Here is a 17,819-nt window from a genome sequence, read left to right on the forward strand (position 1 = left end):
GCTGAGGTCAGAAAGGGTGCAGAATAAGCGAAGAAAAAAAGTTGTGTCCTTTTTTTCACTTGAAGTTTTGGTAATGTGAGAAAGGCCCATTTAGTTTAGAAAAATGATGTGCTGTGTAGTTTTCTCCTTACTTTTTAACTTTTTGTCTACTTTTGTCTACTTTCTGATCTCGGATCCATCAGAGTACAAATTCAGAGTAAAGTAAGTGGAGATTGATACATAGTTTTATTTTTCAGTGAGCAAAGAATTTTTCATTCTAATTTAATCATTTAAATTTCCTTTAAAACTGTCCTTGCCCTTGTAGTCTTAGCAATGTTTCTCTTGTGACTTGAAATATTTGCTTGAAGCTTTGAGCTGGAGCATTGCTGTTTTGATCAAATCTTAAGGGAAGTTTCACTGACCTTTGTTTCCAAGAGTGGCATTGAAAGTAAACGTGTAACCCCTCTTATCATCTGTACTTCAAGATTTTATCATTTATAATGCTGGCTTTTGGGGATTTGTACTCCAAGGCATGTATTAATATTGAAAAAGTGTTAAAGTGATGTGAATTCACTGGCCATTTATTAGTTACACATTGCTAATACTGGGTTAGATGCCATTTTTGTTTTCTGAACTGTCTGAATTCATCAGTGCATCAATTACAAAGGTGCAGGAAACATTCAGAGATGATGTGACTCTCCTGTTCCAACACATCCCAAAGGTGCTCTGTCGAAGTGAGATATAGAGACAGTGGAGGCCATTTAGGTACACAGAACAATTTGGCATGTTCAAGAAATGTCATGCTGAATTCTGACCCTGCTGTCCGAATGTCACCGAAATCGAGACTCATGAGACCAGGCTGTGTTTTTCCAGTCTTCTATTGTCTCATTTTGGCGAGCCTGTGCAAGTTCTTTGTTCTCAGCTGATAGGGGTGACAACCAGCGTGATGTTCTGCTACTGCAGCACACCTCCTTTAAGGTTTGACATGCTGTGCATTCAGAGATGCTCTGTGTACTTTGGTTGTAGTGGGTGGTTATTTGAGTTTCTCTTGTCTTCTTATCAGCTTGAAGCCGTCTGGCTATTTTTCCGTTGATCTCTGGCATCAACGAGGCATTTTTAACCTGAGATCTGTTGTTCGCTGGATATTTTTTCCTTTTTTTGGACCTTTCTTTGAGATGGTTGTGTAGGAAAATCCCGGCAGGTCAAGAGTTTTTTGAAATACTTAGATGAGCCTGTCTGACACAACAACCATTCCACATTCAAAGCTACATAAATCCTCCTTCTTCCCCATTCTGACACTTAGTTTGAATTTCAGCGGGTCCTCTTGACCATGTCTAATTTTTTTAAACACAACAAGCACATCTAATACTAAAAACTCCAGTAAGCATTTATCTTAGTGGCCCGTAATAAACTAAAAGCTGCTGATGACAAAATGTTTGCCTCTGCCACATTTTGCTACAGTTAGTAAATCAAGCTGAAGTCAGTAGGCTAACTGAAATATATTAATGCTCATTTGATTATCTTTCTCTCTGCTTTCTCTCTCAGTTTTTGACTTTTCACTCTCACATGTATCTTTTATTCTCAATCTTAAAAAACAGCATACTCTGAGAGACACAAAGGGAATATCTCAAGCCTTCCAGGCTACAGCCATCGCTCTTGTCTGTCAGGCTATTTGACAGTTGAGTTTAAATGCCGAGTTTCCTCCGCTGTCACTAAACAACAGCTTCATGCACTGGAGCTGACTTTCAAAATGCAAAAGGTTAAAGGTCATCTTCTGCATGAACATTTTTCTGGTCATTAACCAGTAAAACTAAAAAAAAAGTATATGATGCTAAACTTTGTTGTTCTGCTATTAAAATCCTTCAAAGTCTTTTGCTTGGTGACGATGAGATGCTAGTTATAGTTTTGATATATTTATTTGAATAATTTTAGGACAGCCGGAGATTTACTGACCCTAGTTTGTTTTCTTTCTTTTTTATGTGAAGACAAAAGTGATAAATTGAGGGTGAATAGCCAGCAATAGTGGTGAAACAATTGTTTACCTCCGTCTATGTTAGCATGCTAATTAGCGTTAACATAGGGTGCTGCCTATCAGGCTGAATGGGCTCCACAGACTGCGTTTAACCAGATGAGAATGTTACAAACTGTCGGCCTGGAGTGGAAACAATTTGGAAGAACTTTGGAAAGCTCCCGCCTTCCTCTTTGGACACTATTATTTAAGTTTCTACATTCAGATTTTCTCCATCTTTGTTGCCTTAAAGGTGCAGGCTTCTCTCTTATATCTTCATCTTGACTCTCTCCACTTTACCTCCAGGTAAACTTCTTTCCTTATGTAGAAAAGTGGGGGTGTGGCTGTATGCACATAGTACGTAGATTGAGCCTGTTGATTTAGAATAACTAACATATGCATGTTGGTAAGAACAAAATCTGCTGGTGCCCACATGCCATAAACCTGATATAGCATGCAAACAGACTTTTGGGGCGTTTTTAACGCACTTATTAATAAATGAGGGTCAATATGAGTATTGTGTTTCTATACTGAATTTTGTCACCACCACAAGTGTTCAGACAAATCTGTTCCATGTGTTTGAAGAAAAATTGGTGGATATTCACTGCTATAAGGATTTACTCCTTCAGGACCATGAAAGTTTGCAACGTATGGCTTATAGCTTCTCAGCTAAAGAAGTTTCTGCTTTAGTCTCTTTATAATGATTGATCATTTGCTGAAGCTTTAACTGCTTTTATTTTTTCGGGATTTTAACACTCAGACAGATGACTATCTGTGTTGATGAAAAGCGCGTCGTTCAAAGCACCCCGAAAAGCTGAAATGTGTCTCCACAGTGGGTTTACAGGTGTGACTCTGTCAAAATACTGCTCATATCCTGCATGTAATTATCACCAGGCGCTGACGTGATGCTGTTTTTTCCTCAGTTGGCAGTTTGAACTGACAGAACATTAAAGGAAGTCTGCATCAGACTACTAACTTAAATAGACTTTTTTTTTTCCCAATGAGCTCATACGAGTTGAAATAATGTAATTCTGCACACAATCAGTAAGTGTTGTAAAAGCAAGGTTCATTATAGTGTTGATAGAACATGGTCGAAGCTGTTTTGGTTTTGGCGCTTGGTTTCTGTGCGAAACAGTGCCTCGCTCCTGGCAACCTGGAGCCACATCAATAGTGAAGTAAGTGATGAAATATTGAACACAACCAATTATTTCATAATGGTAAAAACAAAAGCAAATGAGGCGCAAGTTGAAGCTTAACTTCAAGGATTTTGTAACTAGTTTAATTTTTCCAAGTGCTACTGTAACTTTAGGCCCTCCGCGTCAATTCCACTGGAAGTACGCACGGCACAAATTACTGACCCTTTTCTTTCACGTGCTTGTGGTCACATCAGAAGATTAAGCGTAACCAAGCTCTGGATGGCAGCTTAAACTAGGTAAGCCTTTCACACCGTTGTTAGCAATTAACAATATAACTACTCTTTGTGCGGACCAAAAACAAATAGGTGGTGCTCACACAGAGCTGCATATGCTTATGAAAAGCACCTCCACCTGCAAACACGTGTATTTAAGGCCTTATTCCCCATCTTATCTTTTTTCTCTGATGTCAACGGCAGTCGTGTAGATTTTGTGTTTCATTGCTGGATCGAGTCCTGGGTTTAGTTATCAAAGCTTAGTTCTGTTTTCTACTTCTTTTTAGTTGAATATGCAAAGCCTCCAGAGCACTGCCCAGGCAAAAAAACAATGTTTTTACATCTGCTCAGCTCTCAGATCACAGAGCCAATATTGTTTCAAAATTATCTTTCTGACGGGAACATGAAGCCATTTGTTTCTGCAGCACGTTCCAGTTTCCCCTTCATTCCTGTCATCATATCTCTCCTGTTGTCTCTTGTCTGCAAAATGTCCCTTTTCTTTCTTTTTTTCTTTTTTCCACAACAAACATGTATTAGTGCTGGAGATTTGTATGGAAGATCCACGACTGAACAGGAATGCATCTTTGCACTTGTTGAAATGTTCGCTAATCATAAACTGATGATAATCATCACTCTGTCAATGATGAATGCTTCACGTGTCTTCGCTTAATTTTTGGTTCATCCATCACAGCCTGGAACAAATACTTCTGTCTCTGTATGAACTTCTCCTGCTCTCTGCCTCTTTGGAAAGGCCCACCCATTGGTCTTTGATGAAAGTGATATATCTCAGGCGCCCTTTTTCCTCCAGAGCCGCCCTCTCTGAGTTAGCACTTTTTTGGTCTCCATTATTTAGTCTGACTAATGCGGTTTGCAGAGTACTTTTTAATTGTGCCGCCGTACAAGGCACACTAGAAATTGAATTTAACAGCGAGTGAATCTTGGCCGATGTAATGAGATAATTCTCAGCGTTTGAACAATATGTGGCCCTGTTGCTGTGCCTTATTGTCATGTAGAATGATACCATCACCACTCCCATTCCCAAAGGAGGAATTGCATGAGACTCCTCAATTGCATGAGCAATTTAAAGTAAATGGATGCCAAGCTAATGATGCAGTTAATTAGAGGATTGAAGAAGATGACATTCATTATGCACTGGATGCTCTCTGCTCCATTCCAACCATGAGACAATATCAAAATTCTGCTTAGAGCTACGGAGGTTTAGGGTGTCAAAATTAATCGGTATTAATTTATGTATTTCGTAAACTTTTTTAGTAACTTTCCCGATTTGCTTAATGTAGATCTGCATTATAATTGGACTTCGGTTAGCTGAATCTGCTTTGGCCTTTCATTATGAGTGTTTGATCCTTTTTTGGTTGACATTACTGTACCGTGCAAAAGTCTTGCGTTACCCCTCCTTTCTTTGTATTTTGCTTCCAAGATGCTATATCGACGTCATTTTTAAAGTGGTCTTAAAAATATGGGCTTTTTTTCTTTGGACATTGGCTGTTTTTTTCCCTCATTTTCAGTCCAGTCTTGTATCTGAACAGTTTCAGGGGATCCTTTTAAATTGTTAAGTCACTTAACACTGACCTATGAATCATTCAAACATAAACACTGATTTCCTGGGATCATGTCAAAGGTAAGACAGTATTACAGGCATAAAATGACATTATAGCACCAGCATGGTGATTCCCAAAGAGCTATTAGCTGTAACGTAAAGTAAAGTAGGCATGGTGTGCAGTTTGTGCTTAAAAAATCTGAGGAATCTGTACAAGTGGAGAACAAAAGAAGAAGTGGCAGGTGTAAAAAACCTCGTGCATCTTCAGCAGATGAACAGCATCTGAAAGTCATGTTCTTAAGAAATGGAAAAAAATCCAGCAAAGAGATGCATCTGGCCCTTCATTCAGTCCATCTATTGTTCAAGAAAGCCATTTTTAATGAAATGAAACAGGGTAAAGCCTGAGAAATGCCAAATTACACAAGAACATAACTGAAACAACAACAGGTCTCTTGAAGTGTTGAATTCAAATTGGTTCAAATCATCACCAATATGTACGGAGGAGGTCAGGAGAGAAATACATCAGCAAGGGTCTACAGCCATCTGATTAATAACAGCTTAATTTTTCAACATGAAAATGATCTCAAGCTCACTGCCAATGCTACAACATTATACACCTTTCCAGTTTCTCTAGCAAAATATATAGAAATGAAGTGTGGTTTAAGAATTTTGCACAGTACTGCATAATATCAGGATGTAACATAGATATGCTGGAAAAATAAGACTGGTAGCACGCATCTTTTTCTTTTTGAATTGAGCTCTTCACAATAACTGTGGTTAGGTGCTGCTAGTGCTGTTTCTTACATATTCAGGCCAGAAAGCTAGCACAGCAAAGAATCTAAGGTGATACGCTGGTGTCTGCCGAACACGGGTGAGTCAGGAGAGGGTAGGAGGGTAGAGGACATGATGGGTCAGATCGGCTGTTGACTCTCATACTGCGTGTTTGAGTTTTATCTATTCTTTGTGCTGCTATTATACATGCAGCATTTATCTGTGTTTTCTATCCTATAGATACTGATACATTAGTGGAGTTTATTTTTACTCTTGCATGTAATTGAGAACAGATATCTCTAATACGATCTTACACACATTGCTCACGGCTGTGGATGTGGGCACTGAAGAGCCATCCAATTCTTGTTCAGACCTTTTGCTTACAAGGGGCATCCAATAAGAAAAGTGAAGAATTAAAAGTAGATAAAAAGGCTTTTTTTTCCTGATAATGGATAAACTGAAGGGCCATATCAGGGCCCAGTGTAAGGTAAACAAGGATGCAGAGTTCCTTTTGAAACCATCTAATTTTCATTAACAAACTTTTCTCCAGAAATGTAATTCATCCCTAGGTTTGAAAGAAGTACTCTGTAAAGCTCAATTTCTGGAGCACAAGTTTGTTCGTAGTCCTGTAGCTCAGAGCTAAATGCATGTCTGTACTCACCTTCATGTTCATTGGTTTACTAAACAGTCGCAGTCATTGTTTCTGCCAACACCTCTGATGTCATATTGCATTTATCTAATTGAAAAGAGGAGTGCACAGACTTGAAGAAGATTTCTCAGCCAAAATAATCATTAACAGTTCTTAACTATGTATTTTCATAGATGCTTGATTTAACGTCTAGTAATGTGTGGTAATGTCTGGCTACAGTTTCTTTCTCTGTTTTTTTGGACATGTTCACATACTCCACCTTTGTGTGTCAGAAATCTGTGTAATCTGCGTAAATTAGGTTAAACAAGTAGTAGCAAGAGTGCTCCTATAGCGCACCTATGGGTTGAGTAGGTGACCCATATACCACAAGGCTACGCAGAGGCCTACATGTGAACACCCTCTCCCAGTCTAAAAATAAATGAATGAATACTAGAAGCAAATCTGTCTCAGTTTAGTTAGCCTAGAGTTTACACCCAGTTGTAAACTGTCTGTATTTTGATTCATGAAGGCGCCTCTTGACCTTGACAATGATACTGCGCCTGGTTTTAGAAGTTGTTCTTTTTTTTAATCCATGGAAATAATTCTGTCATCATCCACTCCACCTGTCTTCTCTGATCTTTCTGACCTTTTGGTGTTGCTGAGCTGGCTAGTGCGTTCCAGATTGTTAATTTGGCCACTCCTAAAGTTTTTGCTATGTTTACTTTCTTTGTCTCTTGCGCTAACATCTCTTTGGGCCTTATATTGACAATTACAGGGAAAAGCTATAAAATACAAACACCTTCAGATATCATATCTGCTTCATTTGTCACAAGGGAACAATTGTCCAGTTAGTTTTCAGCCTCTGACGATCGGAAAGCCCGTATGAAAGTTAGTGCAAACTTTTGGTAAAGGCTTTGAATTAAAAGTGTAATCCTGCACTTTAATCGCTTAATGAATTTTTAAAATCCACCCTGATGGTGTAGAAAGACAGAAATACTTCAATTGCGTCTTTGTCCAACCAATTATGGACCTGACTGTATATGCGTGTATTCACATGTGTATGATGGTGAGAATTTGTGTGTGCGTGCATGATTGGGGTGGAGGGGCAGAGTGACGAGATGTGTGTTGCCTCTTCTGTCTGCCCTCAGCTGTCACAGTGTGGTGTGATGTCCGCTTTCAGTCAGTTCTCACGCCAAGGATCATACTGAAAACACACTCTTCTTCTATGTTACCCTTCACACACCCAGCACTCGCAGCGGCAGCAAAACTGTGTCACTGCTGAAATGACTTGTCCAATAATCCAGACAGTTAGCAAATAATTGACTCATTAAATTATTTTTATGCCAAACATTTTCTAATTTTCGGCTTCTCAAATCGGGGGAATCTTTCTTGTAGAATTGAAAATCTTTGAATACGATGGATTCTTTTTTTTTTTTAATTTCATATTTCAAAAACTGAAGAACATTTTTATTTCTTGCTACAATTATTAAGCCTTACACTGTCGGATGAAGTGCTCTTTACATTTAGACCCCTTTCTGTTGTCAGGCTGGGTGGATGTTAATGACACAGCCTTAATTGCGCAGTCATGCTGATTGTATCTTCTACTACAACAGCCACAGTTATGTGCAAGACGATACAACATGAAATATTGTATGTTGTGAGTTTAACTGGTGTTCCTCCTAAAGTCTCTTATGTTAATTCTAGAAAGTACACTCTTATCAGTCTGGTCTCAAGCACTGAAGTATGCGAGGTATTGTGTCACTGCATAAAACACCCAATTAGCGTTAAGAATGATTTAAGTAGGGTTGGAGCCAGCATCAATATATTTCACACGGGTCCTTAGGCAAGATGTAAAACTGTTTAAAAGCAGTCAGTAAACAACAAATGTTGCCATGACCACTTCATCTCATAACTTTATGCCGGGGTCCGCCAAAGAGAAAACATATTACTAGATGCTGAAAAGATAAACGTGACTGGAAGGAGATTTTATGTGCACAGTAAAGTTTAGCAATAACCCCCTGGTATATTGAATATTAGCTTGTTGTGAATGGGTCTGCACCTCATTGTTCTTTACGTAAAATCCGCATTCTGTCTCTCTGCTCACATAGGTCTGCCCACCTCCTGTTATTTCTCAAAAATCCCTGCAGATAGAAAAGAAAAGCACTACACGCTACATAGCTGGTTAGCTTCCTATGGGGCAGTTTGTGTGTGTGTACGCATGCTTGTGTGTGCAAGAGGAGGTGTTGAAGTTCAGAGCCGTGAAAATTGTTACATTTGGGCCACGGCATGGCCAGTGTTAGTTACATAAGACCCCCCTTTCCATTGTGTAACTGTGTTTATTTGGTTTTCCAGCAAATGCTTTGGTAAAGAGGTGAATCTCGTAGAGAGGCTCAGGAGGATACACAGGCCTCAGAGGTGGAGCACATGAAGTATTTTGTTGGCACTGCACTTGGAAAAAAGACATCAACAGTGTTGGGAAATGCTCTGGGGACTGCATGGGGAGGTGCTGGATTTTTTTTTTTTTATTCATGTAGAGAATGCTATGCTAGTGCTCCCATTGTGTATAATGTTTTCGCTTTCCCTGTGGAAAGAATTTTCGAATTTCACTCCTGTGTCAATCTGTGGCCAAATACCTCACCTTTATCTGATCCTATATTGCCTCTGTTGGGTTCTTTTGAAGCTGCTGTATGTTTATACAGACTCCCTGTGCAGCCTGTGAATACCTACACCCTTGCACAATACTTGGATTATATGATGATAGACACAGTAGAAATGACAGAAGGCTGTGGTTCACCGCAGCTGATGCTCCTTAATTCATGCGTGCGTTTTGGTGCATATAATTTGTATCTTAATGTTGTTACCGAGTATTAAATACAGCTGCCCTCAGCAAGCAGCAGGCATGTTTTGCCTTTGAAGTCACCTAGCAACAAAATGCAGCTACAGGAAGTAAAAGTTGATTGACTCCAGGGTTTCAAAAACATCCTTTTTTTTGTTGTTTTTAAATCTCTGCTGTGGCCCGCGTCCACCCTTGGCAGCCCAGAGAGGTCGGTGTTTAGCGCGAAGGGGAAATCGGCTCTGACAGAATGACAAGGTTCTCCGCTTCTTAGCGCTTACCATAAACTCATCTAATTGCTCTGAGGCTCCAAACCCACAATAAGAAGTCATCCGCTGGGGCCCACAACAGTGGGAGGCTCCAGGAGACTTCCGGAAAACTGGGAAGAAAAAGCCTCACGCATGTGAGACACACACACACACACACACACACACACACACACTGAGCTTGTAAGTTTATCATTGACAAACAGAAACTTTTCCTCATGCAGCTCCTTGTACAGAGGTACACCCATATTTGCTATTGGCTAATTCTCTGCATGTCTTCTCCTCTGCAGATTTTTGATGGGATAGACTTAAACATATGTATTTGCTTGTGTGTTTATGTGTGTGTGCCATCTTATCTGTGTCATTAGATGAGACACTGTGGGGGAGAAGTCACACCAGTCTGGCCGGTCTCTCTGGCTTACTGGAAACAGTCCTGGCAGGTGATCACAGGTCAGGGGCTGCAGGGTCAGGAGGCAGACTGGGGAACTGGAATCCTGTTGGCCAGCAGAGGATGTTCATAGCAGCTGGTTATCCGACTGGATCAGCACTTTAACCCTCCAGGAAGCATGATTGCCAGTATCAGCTTTAAAGGTCAGCAGCAATAATTGAGTGCCTGTGTGCTAGTGCAGCAATTTGTAGTGATCTCCACAAGTTAAAACCAAAAAACAACCACTAGTTCATAACCCAAAGGTGTCAAAGTCTTATGTTCAAATTCTCAAGAAGCAAAAATGAATACTTTTACAAGATTGTACAAAAACGGTTTTGCATTTGGTTTCTTGACTACTGTAAATTTTTATATTACATGATATTACATGAAGGTCTTGATACCTTTAACCAGCTGTTAACTGGTAACTGGTCATGGCCACTTTAAATAGATCATTCAAGTCACTGAATTGGACCCTCATTCGGTGGTTTTGGTCTCTTTTATTGAAATAAGTTGACAAATAATTTGGTTTTCTGCGTTTTTTCCGTGCTGCAGCAACAGATTGCCCAAACCTAATTTATTCCAATCCAGTCCAACTCTATTCTTTTAAAGCACTTTAAAAACACATATTAAACAAAAATAAATATGTCACGGCTGCGGCAGAGGTCGTGTGGTATGTGGGAGAAAAGGACCCAAAATGCAGGTACTGGCTTGATGCGAGTGAGGGTTTTATTTACAATGGGTGAAGCACAAACAAAAGCGAGGGTGGTAAGGACAGCACTAAGAAACGAACCTGAACTGGGAAAAACTAATAAACCTGGAACACGCAACACATGGAGAAACTGGATGAGGGCAGAGAGACGCGGAGAAACACCAACTAACACAGATGAACCGACAACGAGCACAGAAAAACACACACTATAAATACACACAGAAGGGAACGAGGAATGGCAAAACAGGAGCGAGGCACAGCTGATCCTAATTGACATGATGAGACAAGAGACACAGACCTTCAAAGTAAAACAGGAAATATATGCAGACAGCGAACAGAGGAAACACATGGGCAGGGATGACTCGACACTAAAGACAGGGAGCACAAAACCAAACTCTAATTAGCAAAACCTTAACAGAATACATAACCAGAACACAAGATATGAGTCATTAATACAAAAGCCCTGAGTCAACAGACACAGACACATGACAAAATAACAATAAAACATGGAAAAATACAAATAAAAACATTAAATTTACAATAAATAAAAAGTCTAACAAAAAAGATTAAAAAGTGACTTAAAACTGACTAGAAGCTAACTCTGGTATTAATCTTGAAAGCACTGGAGAAAAGGTCTTTTTAATGGTAGAAAAAGTGCAGCCTGGGGCAACTTATTCCAGGCCACAACAGTAAAAGCTCACCCTCCTTTTTTTTCTCGACTTTTTTTCCCCACATCAGTAGCACTAGTTTCCCATGTTTAAATGGTACTTCTATGTAGTCTATGGAGGCTTTTTTGCCAACCAAAGTCGCTTGCTAGCTGATAACATCACACTTCACTCTGATCCAAACGTGGTCTTCGTTTCTTTTGTCTCCAGAAACGAAGGAAGGGAAAAAAGTGACCGACATAAGGTCAAACTCAAATAGGCCGGGAGTCGACATTAAAGTGGTTAATCACGTCTTTCCATTTTGCTTGAACAGTCTCTGCTCACATTTGAAAGCACCTGAATCAGAAACACGTAATTTACTTTTGACTATATCCTAAAAAAATCACTTCAAAACAGTGAATTATTCAAACAGCCAATAAAGTGTTGATTAAATGATTTCCTACTGATGAACTGAAAAGTCAGTGTTTACAGTCACATTCCATTATTTTGCCCCACTGACGTGCTGCTGTCTTTGTTCTTAAAAGTGATATATCACAAGCACATCACACTCGGTCACTGTCCTAGTTAAAAAGCCTTGCGGGAGGATTTGTGATTGACTTGAAAGGTGGTGATTACTCAACAAGCCTGAAGGCAAATAAGCTCGAGAAGAACTAATTTAGGTTTGTTGTGATCCTTTATGCATGAGGGTCGCCTTATCAGCGCATTCACAATTCTCAGCGGAGACCTAGCGGGACTGATTGATAGCCAAGGAGCTCTAGTAATGTTTGGGTGACATCACAATGCCATGGGTCATTACAGCAGAGCTATTAGGAAGATTCTGCCATCCTTTCCACGGTTGTAATTGGTCCATTTACGTTTAGGCATGCTCTGCTGCAAAGGTTGAGGCACATGGAAAGCACCGGGTTGAATACATTTTAAAATACACTGCAGAAATAATCTTCATCCTAAAGCAAAGTTTGATTGATGATTCCAAGATAATTGCATAATATTGGCAGATGCATGGCAGGAGTTATGCAAAAATTGAACTTTCATACACAATAAAAGAAAGAGCTTTTCTTTTCTTTTTCTTTTTTTGACTTGCTGCTGCAGTCAGTCCCAAATATCAGACTTTAGCGCTGCTGCAAAATCGATTTATTTAAGATGGAACATTGAGAAATCTGTTCACAAACAGTTGTTGAAAGTCATTTATCAGCCTATGCAGTGAAATGTGTTTTCAAGGGAGAAGAACATGTGATGGAGAGGAGCATACAAGGTCATGTTTTGCGTCTTGTTTGCCAGAGATAATGAGAACAAACCACCGTGAGAGGTTCACTCAGCAGTAGCAGCTGCAAAAATAGAAAAATGACTCAGGAGTACCTCGGTAGTTGTCTTCTAACCACCAGTCAGACAGATGAGTGCAGCTCAAAATACAAATAGAAGGACAGCAACGTTATATTCAGCCCTATATGTACTGTACAATATAGACTACATGTTCTCAGACGTCTGAGGTCTGATTTGCCCTCCTTATTAGGATTTGGAACCGTTTTCACAGCCGCACCCAGCTGTGACACGCAGCTAATAAAGCAGTTCCAGTATTTTAAAACCCATAGTGCTGTCATGTGAGTGCTCAGTGTACTAACTCACTCAAATCTGAAAACACCCACATGATGGAGCTCAGCTGATACTGGATTTTTTATAGGGCATTTTTGTAAAGAGTAACAAAAAGAACACATACAGTTTGCTTGAATTCAAGTTTTGCCAATACGCTGTCCAACATTGTCCAATAATGACTGAAACATGTGATAGGATAAACTTAGGTTGTCACACTTCCTTCTCTTGCATGAATTGCTGATCATGGAACTATCTCCAACCTAGCTCAGAACAATCACGTACCCTCAGCTTCATTGCTAAAATAATACCAGCTTGGTATTATTTTAGCAATGCTCATTTGCCAAAGTGTGAACAAATATGAGCTGAAAATGCATGGGCTGCATTAGTGCCTGCAGGTTAGGATCGTGGGAAATGTAGTTTCAAACTTGAAGCTTGATCCCTTCAGTTGTTTTCATGCTGTATTATCATTGTTTGAATTTTACTATAGTCGAGAATGTCCTATCAACGTGGTGCTTATGTATTTGTAACACTGACATTCTTGTAGCACATCCCCGTGAAACCAGTGTGACTGTATAGACACAAACCTAAAATAATGTAAAACTGTGTCTGGAGGATGCAGGTGTGTCATTTTGTTTGAGGGAAGTTGCCACTGTCAGACTTTGAAAGCCAGTGGTGTAGACTACACAGACAATCCTGACATAAGCAGTCTCAGGGGAAGTACTAAAAATGTGCTGAGCTCAAGACCGCGAGTCTTCGTCTTTACATGGTACTGGAGTCTTCTACACTTGCACAGACAGAATAATACACAAATGCGCTCAAAACCAGACAGACACGCATACACACACACACACACAATCAGATAAGAGACCAATCTCCAAAACAAACGTCCAAAGAACAGGACACACTTTCAAAAGCTTCTTCCAGTCACTGAAAAAACAAACCAGTACACACAGACATCCCTTCCAGACGCACACAGGTCGATGTGTCCCAGCATGCACCAGGGAACACTTGGTTTCCTCTTGGCTGAAATCTGCATGTACTGTCCAGCCATAACAGACTACACAATTCCTCATCGTTACTGTTCTGCTTTGGAATAGTATTGATTGACCTTTTAACCAAGAGCATCAACTCAGCTGCTGCTTCCATCCTTATGTACGTATGTATGTTTGTGTGTGTGTGTGTGTGTGTGTGTGTTGTTATAATATGAACCTGAATACCAATTTATCTGATCACTGGCTTCTATATGTTCCTGTCAGAGATCTGCCCTGAGGCGTCACGGGCCTCTGCTACTTAATTTATCTGCCTCATTAGCTCTGGCTATGTAATATCATCAGCTGCAGTGTTGGACTGCATTATATAATGTAAATGCTGGTGGAGTTGACAGGCAACTGTGGAGCAACTCGGGTGACGACCCGCGAAAGACAGGGTAACTGGATGCAACATAGCGTGATTAAAATAAAAATAAAAAATCATTTTTTGAAGCATTAAAAAGTGTTACGACAGTTCCTGAGGCTTTTGAATGTGTTTATTTAGCTTGTGCCAACATTGTTGTTTTCACATGGTTATGTTGAGCTTTTAATGTTTAACATGCGTATGCTGCAGTATTTCTGATGAAATTTCTCTTTGATGATGATGGAAATTTAGCCCATGGCATGATGATATTGCACTTATGGAATGAATACTTCATGCTGACTTTACTAAGTCAAACCTGGAAGATGGCTCTCTGTGAGACGTTCAGGCTCACATGTTATGATGTATCCCCGAGACAAGTGTGTGAGTTTTCTTTCATCTCTGTATGAGTTCTAGTATATCACGAATGTTTCTGACAGTTGATGGAGTTGGGAGATGTTTACTGTGGCTTTTCTGCTGGTCTCTGCAACATTTTTTTTAGACCATTAAAAATATTCTCTGTGTGGCCCACCAGATACATTTACCTGTATCTGACAGAATTGTGATGCCATCTTTAACTATTAAAGTAAAAATACCTTCATACCTGATTCCTGCCAACTCTCTGAATGTACTCGTGTTTTTTGTTAGCTTTTTTTCCACAGAATATAGTAAAGTGAACTTGGACAAAACTCATAATACGTAGAGACATATAACAATACAGTCTGAGCCTCAGGAGTGGTGATTAAACACAAAAATGTCCTGGATACTTCATGAACTTCAGCTACATTTTATGTAGACAGCCTTGAGCCTAGTAGACACTGTCTATACATCAAAAAGTAAAAACTAAACAAAGTCTAAATGCTTTCTGTTGCTTGCTACATAATGGTCTTGCCACTTTTCACTATAAAATATTATTTTTGTTAGAATCCTGATATCGCATCACTGACTTAGCCTGCCTTATTAAACTAGGCGGTGTACGAAACATGCATTGAAGTTTCATTCTTCCTGCTTCAGACCTCTGAGCAGTTGCTGTGCCAGCTTTCCTTTCATCGCAGCATAATTAAAGCCCCCCAATGTGACTTTGCCGCGTCACTCAGTATTCACTTCGCAAATCCACTATGAATAGCAAGGAGAGTAAAATGTATAAACTGAATGGCTTTGGTGTCACTAAAGGCTTTACATTCATGAATGCTAAATGAGAGCCGGCGACGTTGTGCGCCTAGCTGTGACATTTTTTCATGATTGAGGTTGTAGCACTCAGAGATTGTAAACAAACTCTTATTTTCTGAGCTGTTAGTAATTGTGACCCGAACTGATGACAATGATTATGCCCCTTTTATCTAGTGATTAAACATAGCATTATGTAATATATTATTATATCACCTGGTCTTAATTGAAATACAAATCTGTTCTTTATAGTTACTGAATAGCTGGATGTAAATGTGTTAGGGGGGTCTGCCTGTTGGCTAAGATTAAAGGTCCTGCCTTGAAATGCTCACCTGAGCTTTGAACTCACTCACATGCTTTGTGTCACATGCACACGCATTCAAGCACATTCTTTGCACGCAGTCATCAAGTGTAAATGGTGCTTCTCTTGGCTTGTTTTTAGTAGAGTTCATCAGTAAAGTAACATGACTTTGCCCTCTGAACTCATCGTCGGTTGAGATGTTGTCATCACCCCCCTCTTTTTTTTTTCTCCTAATGGCATTCCTCTTTGCTCATGCATTGATTGTTTCTCCAGGCTCCAGGAAGATGACATCAGTCCCATATCTCCTTGAAGGCACTTCCTCCCTACAAAGCGCAGACAAAATATCCCCATCCTCCTCCTAGTCTACTTTTCTGTGTACCTACACATGAGCAGATTTAACCTAATTAATTTTGTCTCATCCATCCATTAGTTATATGGTAGCTCTGGCAGGGAGGCAGACTGAGAAAGCAGGTAGTTGATTTACCCACATTTCATCTGAAGAGAAAGTAATACAAATATATATGGCCATGTCAAAAATAAAGTTTCCATACGACTCTGTGCAGGCCTGTTGAAATATAAGTACACCCTTGGTGCTTCCATAGGAATCAGGAGTGTTAGTAGCAGCCAGGTGCTGCCAATGAAATACAATTGATTAACTGATTATAAGCCATTGTGAGCACCTCTATAAACATGGAAAAATACCCAAGAGCTAGATCTCAGAATCTACAGGCCTCAGTCAGCACATTAAGGGTTCATGACAGTATGATTCGAACAAGTATTTTTTGGTTACGGGAGGTTTTTAAAGTTGCATCTGAACAAACCACAAGACAAGATTAAAGTGGAGACAGTCCCATGTTTCGTGAACACCAAACACAGCATATCAGCACACCTCATACCAGCTGTCGAGCACGGTGGTGGAGGTGTGATGATTTGGTCTTTATTTTTCAGCCATAGGACCTTACAGTCAACCATGAACTCCTTGTATACCAAAGTACTGTGGAGCCAAATGTGAGGCCATGTATCCAACAGCTAAAGCTTAGCCTAGATTGGGTCATGGAGAAGAACAATGATCTGAGCCACAACCACAATTGGCTGAAAAAGAAAAGAATCAAGGTGTTGCAATGGTCCTGTCAAGCTCCCGACCTCAAATTAATGGAATTGCTGTGGGACCTTAAGAGAGCTTTGCAGGAGTGAATCCCCACAAACCTCAATGAACATTAAAAGTTGTACTACAAGCTACTGAATGATGAGGTATGCTTAGTTTTTCCCTTTCACATGACTGCTTGAGTAGCTTCTTACCAGAAGTTGAGCAGCTAATTGTATTTAACGTGGTCTAAAAAGTTTTTTTAAACAGTGTGTTTACAAAAAATGGCTTAAATATGCCTGACAAGCTGCAGGCACATTTGTGAGCAGGTTGATCTCTTCAGAATTTTTTATAATATATATAAATGATTACATTAGCATAGATTCCTCGATGGCAGGTGAAACCTGATGAGATGTTTTTAAGGAAACCCAGTAAAATGTAGCAAAGACCTGATAACATTGTTTCACCTTTTCTTTTGTTTGACTTCTAATTTTTTTTCAGCTGTGAAAATGTGGATTTTTCCAAGCAGAGTCAAGTGCAGATGGTTTTGGTGCTGGCTGATATTACAGTCTGCACAATGATCAATGCGTCAGTCTGGCAATATTGTAAACATCCAACAGAGTTTAGCCAGTTTTTCTAATTCTTGCATGTTTCAGAGTAGAGGTGGTCTTTGAAGACCCTTTACTAAATAAATGATCATTGTCTTGGTGTGTACGATCCATAACAATGCACATCTTTAGTTGGTTCTTTTGCTGTACTCATTGAAGATATTTTTAAGGCTAATAAGGTCAAAGTGTAAGTGTGAGCAAAGGAGCAAAAAGGTTTTTGGCATGACTGCAACTCTCTTTTTTCTTTTTAAGCTTCCCTTCTCTTCACTGCTACACAAGTCGACAGGCGGATGTATCATGTGCATGGTAGGTGAAACCAGCCGATCAGATAACAGGGGAAAGTGGAAATAAAAAACTAATCAGACAGAGATGTATTCCAGTCAGAGCAATAAGGTCAGAAAACTCTGACTGTTGCAGCTTCTGCCCCT

General features: G+C 39.8%; 1 protein-coding gene across 5 annotated transcripts in view; it reads left to right on the plus strand.

Annotated features, from left to right (window-relative positions):
* The window catches only part of ddah1 (dimethylarginine dimethylaminohydrolase 1), an 80,075-nt gene that overhangs the window by 14,396 nt on the left and 47,860 nt on the right, over positions 1-17,819 (plus strand). The window contains exon 1 of one of the 5 annotated variants that reach the window (XM_025899943.1): positions 10,022-10,042. The exons of the other annotated variants lie outside the window; for them this stretch is intronic. The gene's annotated coding sequence lies outside the window, so the exon portion shown is untranslated. Of the gene's footprint in view, positions 1-10,021; positions 10,043-17,819 lie in introns of those variants that run through there. 5 annotated transcript variants of the gene reach the window in all.

Source organism: Oreochromis niloticus, linkage group LG17 (assembly GCF_001858045.2).
Source record: "Oreochromis niloticus isolate F11D_XX linkage group LG17, O_niloticus_UMD_NMBU, whole genome shotgun sequence".
Classification (NCBI taxonomy): domain Eukaryota; kingdom Metazoa; phylum Chordata; class Actinopteri; order Cichliformes; family Cichlidae; genus Oreochromis; species Oreochromis niloticus.